This window comes from Neovison vison, chromosome 4 (genome assembly GCF_020171115.1).
Source record: "Neovison vison isolate M4711 chromosome 4, ASM_NN_V1, whole genome shotgun sequence".
Lineage (NCBI taxonomy): Eukaryota > Metazoa > Chordata > Mammalia > Carnivora > Mustelidae > Neogale > Neogale vison.
In genome coordinates, this window is record NC_058094.1 from 28,259,310 (window position 1) to 28,273,976 (window position 14,667).

Below are 14,667 nucleotides of genomic sequence, written 5' to 3' on the forward strand. Positions count from 1 at the left end.
GTTTATTTACCAAAACTAAACATAGTTAGATTTTGCCAAACAAAATACTAGAACAAAGGAAGAAATATATCATTGAGTAAATTGTTCTTTTTTATATTTTTTCTTTTTTTTTTTTAAAGATTTTATTTATTTATTTGAGAGAGACAGAGAGAGAGAAAGAGAGCACAAGCAGCGGGAGCAGCAGAGGGAAAGGGAGAAGGAGGCTCCCTGAGCAGGGACCCCAACACAGGCCTCCATCCCAGGACCCTCGGATCATGACCTGAGCCCAAGGCAGACTCTTAACCCACTGAGCCACCCAGGCGCCCCTCTTTTTTGTATTTTTTCTAAAGGCAAAACAAACAAGTATACAACTACTGATCTCTAGAGATGAGGACCAAGAAGAAGGGAGGTTTGGAAAAGCAAGTGTCATGTACCCACAAAACCTATCTTCTTCATAACTTTCCATTTCTCTGGTTCTAGAAGGGTCCTGGAAACATGAGAGAGGAAGAAATTACTGTAGCTAAAATAGATGTTGTTAAAGAAAAATATGTGTCCATGTGTCAGATTGTCCAGTTTCTGCCACAGCAAATTTTTTTAGATTTCTTACAGCTGATAATAGTACTGTTTGTCCCAAACTTACATTTGCCTGAAACATAAGATTAGTGGGTTTAAAAGTAAACATTACAGCGCTAGCTTTGACAGCACATATATTAAAATTGGAAAGATACAGAGAAGATTGGGTGGTCTCTGAGCAAGGATGATACACACATTTTTAAGAGTGTAACTGTATATTGTTCTTTCCTTTAAGTTTTCATTTGAAATATGAATTTTGATATTAACTAACAAATTTTGGCTCTCAGATGACTATCATAGATGGACATATGGATGAGGGGACTCAGACTTAAAAATACAAAGGAAATGCAGAAAATTGTGAAGCATTCTCCATGAAATCAATGTTTATAGAGTATTCAGGGACATTCTCTAAATGGTTTCTTACGTCTGTGGCTGTAACATCTTCTGGTCAGTGGAAAGTAAACCATAAAAGAGGGAAAGATAAAACAAGGCAGTTTCCATTGGTGGCAGCTGCTCTACTATGCCCAGGATGTGTCATCTTTACTGACACTTAAAAGGCATATATAAAAACACTTAATGTGTTTGGGTTACTGTTGATGACAGATTGTCACCAACTCTATCTTCTGTGTAATTTCTTCTCCAAGTTCATCTTAAAAGACAGATGCTTCAGGTATTTTGGGACTTACAAATTTAATGGGTTACTATTTTTCTGTTGCAACTGGTGTTTCCAGAATGATAGTGTAAGTGTTCAGAATAGCTAATGGGATGGAAATCTCTGAAATTGTAATTATGTGCTTTGATTCTGTTTATAAAGAAATGAATTTGGTGGCATCAGTTTCTTAAAATAGACAAAATGTCACAGGACTGTAGTTCATACTTGTTTGGAAATACAGATAGTAGGAGTTAGAGTTGTTCATGACTGGATAACTTCATGAGTTGGTACTGATGAGAAATTAGCAATCTTTTCTTCTCATTTCTCTTACCATATGTAATTAGTCTTGAAGCTGCAGGGTCTAGTGATATGGAAGACTTAGGGATGTAGGTATTTCTTAAAACGAACCCTCACATTGACATCTTATTTTGCCACTTTGGATCTTCTTAGTCTGAATTTATCTTATTTCTTGACTACCATGCTTTATTTAAACTTCCAATCTTTTCAAATATAGATTGTCCTTTCAACACCCTATCTCTACTCATGTGACAAAGATTTAATCATCTTTTGAGTCACTGCTTAGATATCACTACCACTTATCCCAGAAATGTTTTCTCTCCACTGTATCCGGTTTAGGTACCTCCTTGGTGTGTTTCCTTGTCTATCTCCAAGAGGTACGTTTGAAACTATCTCCATTACCATTTTATGTTTACTATACTGCATAAATTATTAATCAGTTTTACTATTTTAAAGGTACAAGAAAGGGGCACCTGGGTGGCTCAGTGGGTTAAAGCCTCTGCCTTCAGCTCAGGTCATGATCCCAGGGTCCTGGGATCGAGTTCCACATTGGGAATCTCTGCTCAGCAGGGAGCCTGCTTTCTTCTCTCTCTCTGCCTACTTGTGATCTCACTCTCTGTCAAATAAATAAATAAAATCTTTAAAAATAGTAATAACAAATAAATAAAAGGTACAAGAAAGTGATTTTTTTGTCATTATTAGAGAAAAGATTTGCTTCCTGTGAGGGTTATCACTTAATGTTTTCTCTAGAAGTTGTGAACTACTTGATTGTATCTGTTTTCTATAGCTGCCATAATAAATTACCACCAAGCTAATGGCTTAAAACAACACAAATTTATTATTTTACAGTTCTGTAGCTCAGAAGTTAGAAATAGGTCTCATTGGGCTCAAGTCAGTATGTTGGTAGGCTGTGTTCCTTTCCAGAGATTCTGTGAAAGAAACTGTTTCCTTCTCTGCTTTCTTGTTTTGTTCCTGTGCTTTTGGTTTCAGATCCAGAAAAACCAGTGCCAAGTCCAATGTCAAGATTTTTCCCAAGTTTCCATCTAGGAATTTTATAGTTCCAAGTCTTATATTAACTCTTTATACATTTTGAGTCTATTTGGGGTATGATGGGGGTCCAATCTCTTTTTTAAAATATGGATATCCAGTTTTTCCAACACTATTTGTTGAGGACACTGTCATTTTCTCATTGGGTATTACTAACACCCTTGTCAAATATCAGTGGACTGTTCTTGTATGGATTTATTTCAGGGCTCTCTGAAAAGTACCTGGGCTGTTTATGTTTAGGTAATAAGACATAAATGGGGAATAATTGCATGAATTTGGCTTGTTACTGTCTTTCAAAAAAGAAGATTTGTTGATAAAGACAAATGGAAAATGTAAAAATAAAGACTTCCCTTTTATACAGTAATTTAGCCTTATAAAGCACTTTCAATGTATCTTAGTTTTCACAACTACTCAACACTACAATCCCCACTTAGAAATGAGAAAACCGTGACTCTGAGACTAGCTAATATCCCAGAATTATGACTTCATTAAAGATCATGCTAGGTCTCATTGTTACTACTAGAGACTCCTTAAGAAAAATTTTTTCCTTCTTTTATAATACTTGCTTGTAAATGTCATATAAAAGTGACATCTGGAGGCTGAGTCTTATCTGCCCCTCGCCTATGATAATGACAAATGCTCTGTGGTTAATTGTCTTATTTTAGGATGTTTTGCAGAAGTCATTTCTGCAAAGGCTGCAAAACAGAATGGTAGTATGGTTCTGTCTATGCTGCAAAACAGAATGTTAGTGCTGTTTAATCTTAGCTGTCCTGACTCCATATCTTCTTGTTGGGGACCCTGGCATTGACTACTTAACTGTCCAACTAACTCCTAACAAATCTACAGATACAGGGGAATGTGTGTATTTATATTTAAGGATGAATTATTTTTATTGTCCATATAAGTAGGATGGGGGGGGGGAGAACAGATAAATAGGAATTGACAAATAGAAAATGACCTTGACTACCAACCTCAACTTGCTTCTTAATATTATTCAACCACTTGTAAATAGTTATTCCTTAAATTAGTATTGATAAATGTAATAATGTTTTAATTATATTTTCATTGTTGGATTTTATGAGAGATGAAATATGAGAGTCCTCACTAATTATTAAATTAATTTGGCAGTTACCCTTGACTTCCATATATAAGAAAAATACCTCTATCAGTAGTAATAAAGAATCACTTAATATTCTTACCACATCAAGGACCCAAAAACAAATAACGTAAAGTTCTCTGGGAGTGATATTCAGACTATGAAAGACAGTACCATTTGATACTGGTTGAATGGAACACTGAATTAGAATCACTTACAGATGTGCCCTTATTTGTGGGAGATAACAGTTATAGTTGTAGAAATGATAACTCAATTTAAAAAAATAACTTCCAACCACTGAAAATGACATAATTCCCCAGAGAACACTGGAGAAAGTCATTCAACAAGACCACCTGTGGAGTTAATGCTCGAGATGTATTTGTCATCCCCCACTTAGCTCCCTTCATGTAAATGCTACTGAGAATTTTTAAAAGGCTGGCACAAAGCATATCAAAATCAAGTTACCAACAAAATTAATAATACATTGACTTAAATTGTGATCAACAATAAAATGTCTTCAAGGAGGCAATCAGACAGCTCACTCAGCAGGAGTGTATCATGGGCTGCAAGCAGATTTGGGACTCAAGCTGCACTCTAATCGCACATCTAAAAATCAGAGGAGCTGTTTTCTATGTCATCAAATAGGTTAGATTATTTGAGCAATGGGTTGCTTACTAATGATTTGCACTGTCCCTAAGTTACCAAAATCTTTCATTTTTATACTCGGGCCTTACAAATAAAATGTTATTATTTCATTATACTTTATAAAGGAAGTCAAAAAGATGTCTGCATTTGCACATTGTTTTTGATATAATAAAGTGAGCTCTTGGCATTAAAAATCTGCATTTTTGAACCAAAAATAAATTGACACTTTAAAAAATTTCTTCAAACCCTAAGAGTCCTTAGATAACAAGACACGCCTGATTCTAATATTTCTATTGGGAGACCAGAAGTGCACTGTGTCTAAAGTGAATTTATGTGCTAACTTAACTGGTCTAGGAGACACCCAGATATCTGCTAAAACTTTATTTCTGGATGTGATCTTGAAAGAGTCTGGAAGAGATTAACATCTGATTCAGTAGACTGAGTGAAGAGATCTGTCCTCACCAATGTGGGCCAGCATTATCTAACCCAACGAGGGCCTGAAAAGAGCAAAAAGGCTTAGGAAGGGTAAATTCTCTCTTCCTGAGTTGGATGTCCACCATTTTTTGCCCTGATACTGGACCTCCTGGCTCTCAGGCCTCAGACTCAGACTGAATTATAACACCAGCTTTCCTGGTTCTCTAGCTTACAGATCATAGACTGTGGGGTTCCTCAGCTTCCATAACTGTGTCAGCCAATTCCTATAATAAATCTCTTCATATATCCTTCTGATTCTGTTTCCATGGAGAACCCTAATACAGATTTTGGTACGGAGAGTAGGGTTTCTGTCTTAGTAAATAATAAATAACACAGGTTGGAAAACTTATAAACAATAGAAATTTATTTTCTCATAGTTCTGGATACTGGGAAGTTCAAGGTCAGGACACCCTAGTAGGGTAAGGTCACTTTCCCTAGTTCACAGTTGGCGTATTTTTGCTGCGTCCTCATTTGGTGGAAGAGGAAAGGGATCTCTATGCGGGCCTATTATAAGAACACTAACGTCACTCATGAGGACTCTACCCTCATGCCCTAAGTACCTACCTCTCAGAAACCCTAACTTCTAACACTATCTTATCAGGTATTAAGATTTTAACTTATGAATTTGGGGGAGACACAAACATTCAGATCAGCACTAGCCCTACCTAAACAGAAAAAGGTAAGCCTAAATCTCATTTCTGAAGTAGGGAATGTTTATGTAGAATCTGGAATTCCTCTTTATAATATTTCCGGCACCAAGCTTCTTATTCCTCACCCATAATTACTGTATCTTATGGACTCTTCCTCATTATATGATGTTTTGGGGCTGGTCATCTGTATGCATGATATAATATTTTGAAGCTCTTATAAATACTACATCAAACATTCTTTGAATACCAGCTATCTACCAGCCACTATCCTGTGCAGAGTGCCATTGACTGGTTCCTACTCTCTCAAGGAGCTTTGAGAGTGGGAATCAGACCCACAAAAGTACTTTCCATACACGTGACTTAGGTGCTATAATTCACTGTAATAGTGAATTTTGGAGACACACAAATGACAATAGTCAACTCTACCTAGAAGCAATCTAGGAATGCTTCCCAAGGCAATGATGTTGGATTTTAAACTTTGAAGGGAGAACAGAGGTTTTGAAGGTGATCGACAAGAACAAACATTCCAGTAAAAAGATGAGCATGTGCAAAGTCCCAGAGATCTGAACAGGTAGGCATATTTATCTATAAGAATTTCATTATGGGGCGCCTGGGTGGCTCAGTGGGTTAAGCCGCTGCCTTCGGCTCAGGTCATGATCTCAGGGTCCTGGGATTGAGTCCCGCATCGGGCTCTCTGCTCTGCAGGGAGCCTGCTTCCTCCTCTCTCTCTCTGCCTGCCTCTCTGCCTACTTGTAATCTCTCTCTGTCAAATAAATAAATAAAATCTTTAAAAAAAAAAAAAAAGAATTTCATTATGGTGGAAGCTCTAAGTATTAAGAGGAAGAGTAGGAAACACTGAGAAGGTTGGAGAGCCAGGCAGAGTCCAGTTATTTAAAGTTAGAACCTTTTAATAAAAACTTTAGATTTTATAAAAATGACTAGAATTGATTGATCACTTTATAAATGCTAAGTATTGTGGTAAGCGTTGGATATGCATTACCTTATTTAATTGTCGTCCCAAACTGCCGGGCAGTATTATTGTTTCCCAGAAGCTAAAAGAAGCCACAGCTTCTGTGAACAAGGATACCAATTCCCTCCGCACCAGATATGAAAGTCTTCAGAATAGATGGCCAAAGAACAGACTAAAAATTTAGAGCATGAACATTATAATTCTTTAACTGAAGTTAATGTACTACAAAACTACATGTCTTTTAAAACTAAAATTAAGTACATTCTTTTAAAAGAAGATGTAGTTGAATGAATGTTTTATTTTTTTTTAAGATTTTATTTATTTATTTGACAGACAGAGATCACAAGTAGGCAGAGAGGCAGGCAGAGAGAGAGGAAGGGAAGCAGGCTCCCTGCTGAACAGAGAGCCCGATGCAATGCAGGGCTCCATGCAGGGCCCAGGACCCTGGGATCATGACCTGAGCCGAAGGCAGAGGCATTAACCCACTGAGCCACCCAGGTGCCCCAACACACTTCCATGTCCTTAAAAACAAACAAGCAAACAAACAAACAAACAAACAAACAAAACCTATAAAATTCCTAGAAGACAACAAAGGAGAAAATCTAGATGATCTTTGGGTTTGGTGGTGACTTTTTAGAAAGACACCTAAAATCCATATGTCATCTCCAGGGACTTCAACGACGCAAAAACAATCTTGAAAAAGAGCAAAGCTGGAGAATTCACACTTCTGATTTTAAAGCTTGCTGCAGAGTTATGGTAATATAAACAGTGTGATACTGACAAAGGTAGGCATACAGATGAATGGGCTAAAATAGAAAGCCCACAAATAAACCCTCACATGTTTGGTCAAATGCTTTTTTGACAAGGACACCAAAACCATTTAATGGGGAAAGGACAGGGCTTTTTTTCCCCACAAATGGTGTTGGAAAAACTTGATATCCATATATGAAAAAATGAAGTTGAGCCCATATTTTGCAACATACAGTATAATTAACTGAAAATGGATCAAAAACTTAAGTGTAAGAGCTAAAACTATAAAATTTTTAAAGGCAACATAGAAGAAAAACTTCATGGCATTGAATTTGGCAGTTCAGTGGATATGACACCAAAAGCACAAATAACAAAACTTACCTGTCTATTGCTACCTCCACAGTTTGACACAAAGCCAGACATCTGGGAGATGTTCACCAGGGTCCAGTATCTATAGACAAGCCAAGCACATGTGCTGTACACTCCGCTTTTGATGCCCTAAGTTCTTGGTAATTCCGGAACCCAGTTTAAGTCAGTATTTCTAATTTGTATACCTGGAATGATCTATTTCACTTATCTTGCATATTTAGATAGCTTCTTTCTTTACAGCACCCATAAAGAAAATGTTTTCAACATATATTTATTATTTATCATTTAGCAGATGCTTCTACAGGAAGGATTCCAAAAAATTATTAAGCCACATATTCATAATCTCAAGGAATTTTCAGTTTAGTGAATGAAGTAGCTATATTAAAAGATTATTACACTACCTTGTACAAGAGACTAGCCTAGATTGGAAGTGAGATAAGGCTTTCTACAAGAGATGCTGCCCTCACACGCAAAAAAATTTGTCGATGAGCTGCTTACTTCAACAGCCCCAGCAGTTTCTCCCCCTAGGCTTACAAATAGAATATCTGATTTTTACTTGTATCTGTGTAAAAATTAATTAAATATTGTCTAATATCAGATACGTATGTGCTTGGATTAACTTTGAGGGCAGTGGCAGAAACACATAAGCATTATCTCTAACTTCAAGAATATTGTTATTTTCTGGATGTGGAGAGATGAAAAAACTATATATCCACTTCAAAAGCTTAAGAGTTATTTAGATGCATTGGTTGTTATTTGACAATAGACAGTTTGGTTTGGCAATAGGAGAATGTAGATACTTGACAAAAAAGCTTTAAAACTTTGTTTTCCTTTATTTGGGCTAGAGAGAAGTCAGATACATTCAAGTCAGAAGGGGTTTGAATATTAATTCACATTTATGTGGATGAGAAAATATATTTGGTAGTAAAATGACACAATAAGAATTTGAATAATTTGATTGAGTACCTCCTTGACTATAGGATAATTTAATCATATTTCAGCTCTTCTTATTTGATTTATTCTGAATAACCTTAGTTTAAAATAAAACAGAACTGCTATTCAAGGAGAAAACTGAACGGAATTGCCTACATTCATGCTTCCTAAGTGCAAGGGAAAGGCTACTATCAGCTTCTTGTGAGTAATTTATTGACAAAAATAAAGGTTCATCAAATTCAGATGAGAGACTCTGTTCCAAAAAGTAAACAGCCATTTTGCAAAACTGGAATCTTTCTAAAGGAAAGCTCTAGAGAAACACTTAACTGTTTGGCCTATTTTCACTTCTGATTTTGAAAAGGTTTAACTTGGAGTATCATATGCATCAACACTCCAGAGTCATTGTTTTTTTCCTCTGTGGATTATATAAATCAGTTCCAGCCAATTTCACCTGAATCAGTCAGCTGAGGTCTAGATACATGGTTGCATAATCAGTAGGGATTTGCTAGAATCTTCAACTCCTCCAACACAGACTGCAGATGAAAACTGTGGCCAAAGCAGCTCTAAAAGCATTGTTTATGAAAGTCAATGTGAGTTCCAGGAACTGATTATGATCACTCACTGATTAACAAATCTTAATGTGGACCAAGCTCGACTGCATCTCCCACCAATAACTGTCTCCATTTTTAGACTTTTAAAGCTGAAAAAAAAAATGTAGTAATCATGGGAGAAATTTGCATATGGCATGTGGCTATTTTATAAATTGATGTTTATCTTGTTCGGAACAACATTCAAATCTGACTAGAAATGGATGCTGAATATAACAGACTTTAGTATGATTTTGTAGATAATGATGACTTTAGTGTGGTAGGTGTTCAATAAACATTTCTAATAAACAAATAATGTTTAAAATAGCTAAAAGGTACAGACAAAGGCAAAACTATAAAGATAGAAAACAGATCAGTGGTTGCAACAGACTGTGGTTAAGGACAGGGGTTGACAACAAAGGACCCCAAGTTTTTTAGGGTTAAGATGGAACTGCTCTTATCTGGTGGTTACGTGATTGCATATACTTGTATTTGATTTATATATACATGTGCCAAAATTCACAAAACTGAGGGTGAGCTTTTCTATATGTGAACTATATCGCAATTTATCTGACTTTAAGAATAAAAGCTCTGAATATCTTGTGGGCTATATTATTGAGTGGGTTAAAGCCTCTGCCTTCGGCTCAGGTCATGATCCCAGGGTCCTGGGATCGAGCCCCGCATCGGGCTCTCTGCTCCTCAGGGAGCCTGCTTCCTCCCCTTTCTCTCTGCCTGCCTCTCTGCCTGCTTGTGATCTCTGTCTGTCAAATAAATAAATAAAATCTTTAAGAAACATGTTTCATATTTTGAAGAGTTTGGAGGAAAAATGTCCTACATGTACTTAAAATGTACATTTGCATCAAAAGACTTATTCATTTCTATATACCTTTATTTTAATCCCATATTTCCTATAAACATTCCATGAGGCAAAAAGTCCTTTGCTTTTCTGTGGCTCTGGCTATTTTGGGCTGGAAGAACAGCAGATGGCAAGGAAGTGGGACTGCAACAGGAGTCCTTTATTAAAACAACAAAGTAAAATGTACCAGAGATATGAGAAGAAATGTGAAAGTCCCACCACAGATCAGTGCAGTGTCTCCCTGAAACTCTGAAACTCCTGCCACCCATATTTGATTTACATGAAAAAGGTACTTCTTTCCTCCTCACTCATCCCCGCTGGAATTGTTTGTAAATCTGGCTCTTCTCTTGGTGAATTGTGTATCTCTCCAAGAATAGGACTTCCTTGCCAAAACTACTGCCTTTTTCATTCCTCCACACATACACAAATGTCAGCCTCAATACCTCAGATGTGATGAAGCTTTAAAAAATAGGGGGTGCTAAGTAATTCTGAGTTATCTAGGATAAAATACATCTATTAGGAGTTTATTTTACTGTCACTTTTATCATTGCCTCTTAGATTCCATACCCTGATTCTGAGATCAATTTGAATAGAGGAGAAAAATCCTTTTTCAGACAAGGCAAGCAAGCTGCTTATAGAGGTTTCCAATGACCAGTTTAATGTTTTATTTTGAGCTATGAAGACACATCCCATTACGCTGTTTCAAAGTGCCAATACACTTTTAAAGATTTATTTACTTATTTTAGAGAGGCAGAGAGAGTGCATGCATGCAAGGGTGCGGGGCAGAGGGAGAGAGAGAAGCTTAAGCAGGCTCCATGCCCAGCACTTAGTCCAACATGAAGCTTGATCTCATGACCATGAAATCATGACCTGAACAGAAAGCAAGAATCAGACACTTAACCAGTGGAGCCCAGGCATCCCGCCAATGCATATTAAAATTTTAGACAAGAATGGAGTCTTCTAGGACTTCCTGTGGATATCATTCTATGTGTAGAGATCATATCTCACTGAAACATTCTGATATAATTATTTCAAATATGGGTCAAGTATTCATGTTGATAATTTTGGTTTGTTTTAAAGTGGATTTATTTGCAGGTTACAATAGTATATTTGGGATATTATCAAACTTATATTAATAGGATTTCTACCTGTTTTAAAGTGAATTATTTTCAGGTTACAGTATTATATTTGGGATATTATCAAATTTTTATTAATAGGATTTCTACCTTTTTTAGTATAGAGAACCCTTTAAAAATTTTTTTCACTAGAATACAACTACCTCTGAGAAAAGTTACAATATACCTTTCATGGCATTGCTAAAGTCATAGAAAAGCTGGAGGAATGACCCAGTGATGGGCAACCAAAGGGAACCCTGGACTAAAATGAGTAGTGAGTGAAGTCTGGAACACTGGCCGGCACATAGGGATTTTCACTAGATACCTGCAGTGGATATCAAAGCTAGAATTGCCCTGTGAGCAAATGCCAACAGAGGGCACTGGAAAAAAAAAAAAAGTGGAATTACATTTTTAAAAAATTGAAGGGAAATATTATCAACCCTGGATCCTTGAAACCAGAAAAAGTACTTTTCAAAAATAACAGTGAAGGAAGTATATTTTCAGGTACAACAAAATGAACAGAATTTATAACCAAGGGCATCACTAAAGCAATTTCTTTAAGAAAAAAAAGTGCTGGAAGAAATAAAATGAACCTAGAATGAAATTGCTAGGAAAGAAAGAAAGAAAGAGAGAGAGAGAGAGAGAAAGAAAGAAAAGGCAGGGAAGGAAGATAAGAAAAGGTGGGAGGGAGGAAAGGAAGGAAGGGGAGTCAAATTAAAATAATGTGAACATACTGATAAGGCTAAATGAAAGTTGTATAATAAAATAATAAAAACAACATAACATCACAAATGTGAGCTTTTAAAAAAACCAACCAACCCAACAAAAACAAAACATAAGACAGGGGTGCCTGAGTGGCTCAGTAGGTTTATCATCTGACTCTTATGAGATAGAGTCCCAAGTCTGGCTCCATGACCAGCAGGAAGTCTGTTTGAATATTCTCTTTCCCTCTCCCTTTGCCCCTCTGCTCCATGCACATGCACTCTCCCTCCCTCTAAAATAAATAAATCATTAAAGAAAAGATAGACTAAACTATTGAATGCAAATAACATGGCAACTGGGAAGGAACTGATCAGAGATCATGTATTCTAAGATTTTTGTGTTTCTTGCCAGAAGGGATAAGATATAAATTGATAAGAATGTTGAGCATTCAACCATTCATGATTAAATACTAAACAAGTGAATAATATGACCAAGTTTTGTTATCTCAAAAATACATCATGAGTTTTATACTAGACATTCAAATGAATTAGTAACATCATATTTAGGGATTAAAATCCCTAAATCATATAATCATCTCAGTGGAAGCAAAAGTATATTTGATAAAATTCAATGACCACTCTTATTTTTTTTGAATTAAGCATGCTAGGCATAGACTAGAATATGCAGGATAGGTACTAAAAATCTACAAAATTCTTTATAGAGAAATATAAGCGTCTCATCTCATAAATTCAAAACAAGAAAAGTATGGCCATTATTAAAGTTTCTATTCAACATTGTTTTGAAAGTTTTAGCTAGAAATACTAAAAAGAACAAAATATTTATTATGCTCAGAGGTTACATATGTATATTGAAATAAACCATATAAAGAATATACTAAAGAAAATCTGAGTGAATAGAGAAACATGCACCTCACTGAAGGAAACTTTACTAACAGCAAAGTGTCAGATCATCACAAAGTGGATTTATGGATATAACTGGAAAATAATATACCTATCCTGCATATTCTAGTCTATGTCTAGCATGCTTAATTCAACACAAAAGAGTTTCAAATATAGTATGTAAATTAGAAGGCAGATTTGATGACTAAGAACATCCAAGAAATTCTGGAAGGATAGATGAGAGAGATGTCAAAGCTTTAGTATTTATTTAAAGCTCTATTAATTATATCATATACAATTAGTGCAGTATAGATGAATTTAACAGAGGAACAGAAAAGAAAAATTGTAGCAAATTGAAGCATATACAAATATAGAAGCATGCTATATTACACATCTCAAATTTTGAAGTAGCGGTAGAATGATGAACATTTAATAAATAGTATTGGAACAACTGTGTATCTCTGTGGTCAAAATGAAATTAAATACTTAAATTACATTAAAGTCAAATATCAAATTCAAATCATCTAGAAAATTAAAGGCAGGAGGCAAACTTTAATATGTTCCCAAGAAAATGTGAATGAACATCTTTATGATCCCTGATCTATGAAATATTTGATTAAGAGGATGCAAAACAATCAGACCATAAATTGATTGATAAATTTGATTATATTAAATCAAGAATTATTGTTAGTAAAAGAATGTGAAAGATAAGCCCCAACCTGGAAAAATATTTACAGCATATTTAACCATGAAATGATTAGTTTTTAAAAATATAGTATGAAGAACTTCTATAGTTCAAAAAGATCAACAACTGAATTTAAAATTTCCTGAAAGCCTTGGACAAGCTTTCCTTACAAGAGTTAAGAGTCAATGGCCAGCAAACAAAAATATATTCATTCTTTTCTGAAATATGGAGAAGAACATTTTTATCTCTGTGATACCATTTTTATAGCAACCATGTTCATAAAAAATTTTAAAATCTGTAACTCTGAAGAATTACTGCAGATATGAGGCATTGGGGATTTAGATTGGTACAGGTGTGTTGGAAAGCAAGTAAGTATTGACCAGTATAGAAGACTATGTGAATAACACATGATCCATAAATTTTACTCATAGGTATATGTCTTAGATAATTTCTTTTAATTGTGCATCATGAGACTTACACGGGAATATTAATGACCATGTAGTTTATATTAACAAAACTTGAAATAACCAAAATAACTATCAACATAAAAATTGATAAATGATGGATATGTATGTAGTAGAATACTATAAGTAGCAAAATTAAAATAGCTACAGCTTAAAAATTTCAGATAGTATGATTTTTTAAAAATACAATGTTAGGAGCGCCTGGGTGGCTCAGTGGGTTAAAGCCTCTGCCTTCAGCTCAGGTCATAATCCCAGAGTCCTGGGACTGGGCCCCATATCGGGCTCTCTGCTTAGCAGGGAGCCTGCTTCCTCCTCTCTCTCTCTCTCTGTCTGACTGCCTCTGCCTAATTGTGATCTCTGTCAAATAAATAAATAAAATCTTTAAAAAAAAAAAAACCACCACAATGTTAAATTAAAAAGGTAAAGAGTAGAAAATCATGCAAAATTTGAATCATTTTTCATACTGTATGAAACTGAGAAACTGTATGAAAACTGAGTAAAATTAAATATTTTAAAACATACTTAGATGATTTAATATAAACCCCTGAAATACACAGAACTTATAAGATAAATAGATGATAGATAGATGTGTATATATACACACGTACAAACATATACACACACCCAAAATGAGGAAATGGTAAATACAAATGCTAAGATAGTGCTTATTAGTGGGAAAGGTAGGTAATACAACGAGGCATGTTAAACAGTATTGATAATACTCCAACATTAGTTGAGTGGTAAATTCGCAGTACTTATTTTATAAATATCTTTCATAGTTTGTTTCTCGGTTACATATATCCTTTTGTGTGTATGAAATGAAAATATATTCATGACCGAAAACCGTTAATATAAAAGCTACAATTTGGGTTTTGTTTGTTTGTTTTTTACCATATCCTTTAGCTGCCCTTTCTGAGGTCTTGG

The 14,667-nt window shown here is 35.3% G+C and overlaps 1 non-coding gene across 1 annotated transcript; it reads left to right on the top strand.

Annotated features, from left to right (window-relative positions):
* Nucleotides 1-665: 665 nt before the first annotated feature.
* On the top strand, nucleotides 666-771 carry LOC122905748. The gene has a single exon (XR_006384433.1). It is a non-coding gene; the product is annotated as a U6 spliceosomal RNA (small nuclear RNA).
* Nucleotides 772-14,667: the final 13,896 nt, after the last annotated feature.